This window comes from Propithecus coquereli, unplaced genomic scaffold (assembly GCF_000956105.1).
Source record: "Propithecus coquereli isolate 6110/MARCELLA unplaced genomic scaffold, Pcoq_1.0 Scaffold118, whole genome shotgun sequence".
Taxonomy (NCBI): domain Eukaryota; kingdom Metazoa; phylum Chordata; class Mammalia; order Primates; family Indriidae; genus Propithecus; species Propithecus coquereli.
In genome coordinates this window covers 2,980,579-2,983,895 of record NW_012135858.1, presented here as the reverse complement: position 1 = coordinate 2,983,895, position 3,317 = coordinate 2,980,579, and the positions used below count along the sequence as shown (strand labels likewise).

The following is a 3,317-nucleotide window of genomic DNA, read 5'->3' as shown; positions in this document are numbered from 1 at the left end:
GAAATCCCACAAGCTATAGATGCTACTGAGAATCAAAGCTATTCCATGCCAGGTAACACTTCTGCAAACCGGCGTCTAAAGACACTGCTTCAGGGATTACGGAAAGAGTATGCTTTGTGATTGCTTTTAATTGGTACCTGTCATCTGCTTGATAGAATTTTATTAACAGAAGTGTAAACATTCATTGCAATCTCAGAACACAGGAATGTTAAGCAGCTTATGAAATTCAATCAAAGTTCTTTTTATCTTTAGTGTTTGCTGATAACTCATTAAATGTTTCTCAATGTTACAAATTCTGTAGCAGAAATATGCCTTGCAAAAGAAGCGATAATGCAGAGATGTTAACACAGCAAAAGGGTTGAGGGTTGCTCAACACTGCACAAAATAGTAACAACCTTTCACTACAAAAGACTTTACTACAGATGGGAGAATACACAGTATTGGGTGTTACTACTTTTTTTAAATGATAAAATCTATCAAATAGTTGTTTTTCCCACCATCCCCATGTTATCAAAACGATGTACTCATCTCACACACACACACACACACACACACACACACTTTTTTTTAATAAAATTTAAGTCCTGTATATAAGCCTAGGAGATTTTACACTTAATCTGAATTCTACTAGAAATGGCAATGTTCTCAAGGTATGTAGTCCATTTGATTCCCTGGAATGCAGTATTATTGTAACACTCTCATTCTAGCAGATCTGCCCAAAATAAGGCAGTAATACAGATCTCATTATTTATGTACGCTCAGCAGCTAAGGAACTGATGTGTTAAGTGACATTATGGCCAACTAAACCTCAGTTTCTCCATTGCTTAATGTGCATCTGTAAAATAGAATCAGGCAGATAGGCTGTGGCTGTATTAAAAACTAAGCTGGATTAGGCTGATGGAGGGGAAATCCTCGCATCGGGGCCCATTTTGTACTGCCTGCATTGGCCGGTACACCGTGTTTCGCGTTTAACGGGGAGGTGGCTCCCTGAGCACAGCAACGAGACATCAAGGGGTCTTTCTGGAATTAGGTGACCCAGTTTCACAGCTGCCACTTTACAGATATGTAGCATAGGAGGGCACATCCTCAGCAAGAAGTCTCTGTTATGCGACCCTCACTGACACAAGGGGAAGTGCTCTCTGAGAAATCAGTCACAGCAACCTACCAACTATTGGAAAAATCCCTTTACTTGAATGACACAGAAGTCAGTGTGATCAGAGGCTAAGAAAATGGTATAGAGACGCTATAGCCCTCAACTTCAATCATGGTTTGAGTTTTCATACCTGGCTACATTAAAATCTGAATAAATTACCCTGTTAAAATAATATTTGTCACATTGACATATAACTGTGACTCTGCAAGTCTACTGTCTGTCTAAGCTGGAGAGAGCCACCACCAGGGAGTCGTTCTGGGTTTTGTTACTATATTTTTCTCTTCTTCTGTCTCTTGGGATGGTTGGAAATGAGGAAACTACTCAAAAAATATGAGCTTGACCCCGCTGAGGTCCTGCACTGTGGCGTTTCCGAAGCCAGTCTTGCTTGTTCAATGACTGCCTTGACCGGCATGGTCCCCAGAGCCTGTGGCTCCTCTGGTGGCCTATTTCACCCAGCTAGCATGGCCCGGGGGCTTTGGTCCCCACTCCAAGATGCCGTTGTCACAGTTGTCAGGGCGGCATCATCCACCTGTCGTTCTGACCTCTCCACGCTGCTCAGCACCCGTTTCTGCAGTTCAGGGGTACTCAGTCCTGCTGCCCCTCTGCCCACCACCGTCCACCTCATCAATTTTCTCTTAACATGGGAAGGAAAATTTCGTTGGCAAGTGCTGTAGAGTCTAAATCTTTGAAACACAAAAGGACTCTTCTATCTTTGCTGGGGATAAAGCTTACCCTCAAGAAATGAAGGCTCTTCTCCTTCAAATGATGAAAGAGTTCCTCTCCCCTTCCCCCGCCGGCCTCTCCAAGCAACTGTTGGTCACATTTTCATATCCCACTCCATTAAGTCCTCAAAGGCTTACCCTGCTCAAATAAGACTCATCGCCTGATAACGTAACTTTTTATTTTTAAAAGTTCCACAACTAGATTGGGAGAGCTTCTTGCCAGTGTCTATTAGTCATCTTTTCATCCCAGCATATAGAAAGCAGTGCCTGGCACAGAGCAGATACCCAGCCAGTTCGTAATGAATGACTTTCATCATTTTAGAAGGACACATTCCCAAATATGGCACCATAACTATTATCTCTTCCCTTCACATCACGTTCTCCTTTGCCTCCCTTGTTGTAATTGCTTTAGAGGAACAACCACAGTGGAAATTGACACCCTCTTTCATCTGTAATAAATTTCACTCTAATCTGACTCGCCAGCAAAATGATGTGGGCCAGAGCACAGCCCTGTAATCTAATGGGTAATGCGCATTTAGCAGGTCATAGATGCTTCGAAAATTCACTTTACCTTCCTTTAGCTTTGGCCACAGCAAAATGAATAAGAGCCCTTGGCTACTCTTCCTTCTCAAATAAATACAATGTGAATCTAGAAGATAGTAAATTAAGTTTTAAAACCAGCTGGTTGACCTTATATCTTCTATCAGCCAAGTGGTCGCCAGAGTAAATAACACTCATTTCTCTCCGTGTCAAGACGCGGTAAGTTGAGACTGTTCTCGGTGTGGCTGTGAGTTCTCCTTTCCCTTTGTGCCTGGGACCTCACCAATCACTTCAGCTCTGGGCTGCAGGAAACAGACCCCATCTGGTTTACATTTCCTTTGAGCCCCATTCTACAGGCTAATGGGGAGATTTCAGATTTCTTTGCTAACGCTATGGACTAAGTGATGAAAATCCCAATGGAATTCAGACTTCCTCAGTATATATTATATATATTTCTGTGGGGCAATTTTGAGTTAATAATCTTTTCCTGAAACCACTTTATATTTAACAATTATTTCTGGCATTATTCCCTCTTTCCCAAAGGAATTTTCTTTAAGTTTATTGCTAGCACATATTAAAAAATGATCATTCTAAAGTGCTATGATATTGTTTGGCTTTTTAGTTTATTTAAACTAATTTTAAAATAGTAAGGTCTTCCTCTGATCACATATTATATTTTAATATAGGAATTTTCTTTAAGTTTATTGCTAGCACATATTAAAAAATGATCATTCTAAAGTGCTATGATATTGTTTGGCTTTTTTTTTTATTTAAACTAATTTTAATTCATATTATTATTGCTTATCGTCTTTAAAGAGAGTTATTGCTTATGGGAATTAAAATTCATACATTCTAGGAAAAGATACAAATATACTCTCATCTGTTTAAGATTTAGTGATGCC

General features: G+C 40.2%; 1 pseudogene; it reads left to right on the top strand.

Moving 5' to 3' along the window:
* Positions 1-1,563: 1,563 nt before the first annotated feature.
* LOC105822203 overlaps positions 1,564-3,317 on the top strand; it is a 138,774-nt pseudogene continuing 137,020 nt past the window's right edge.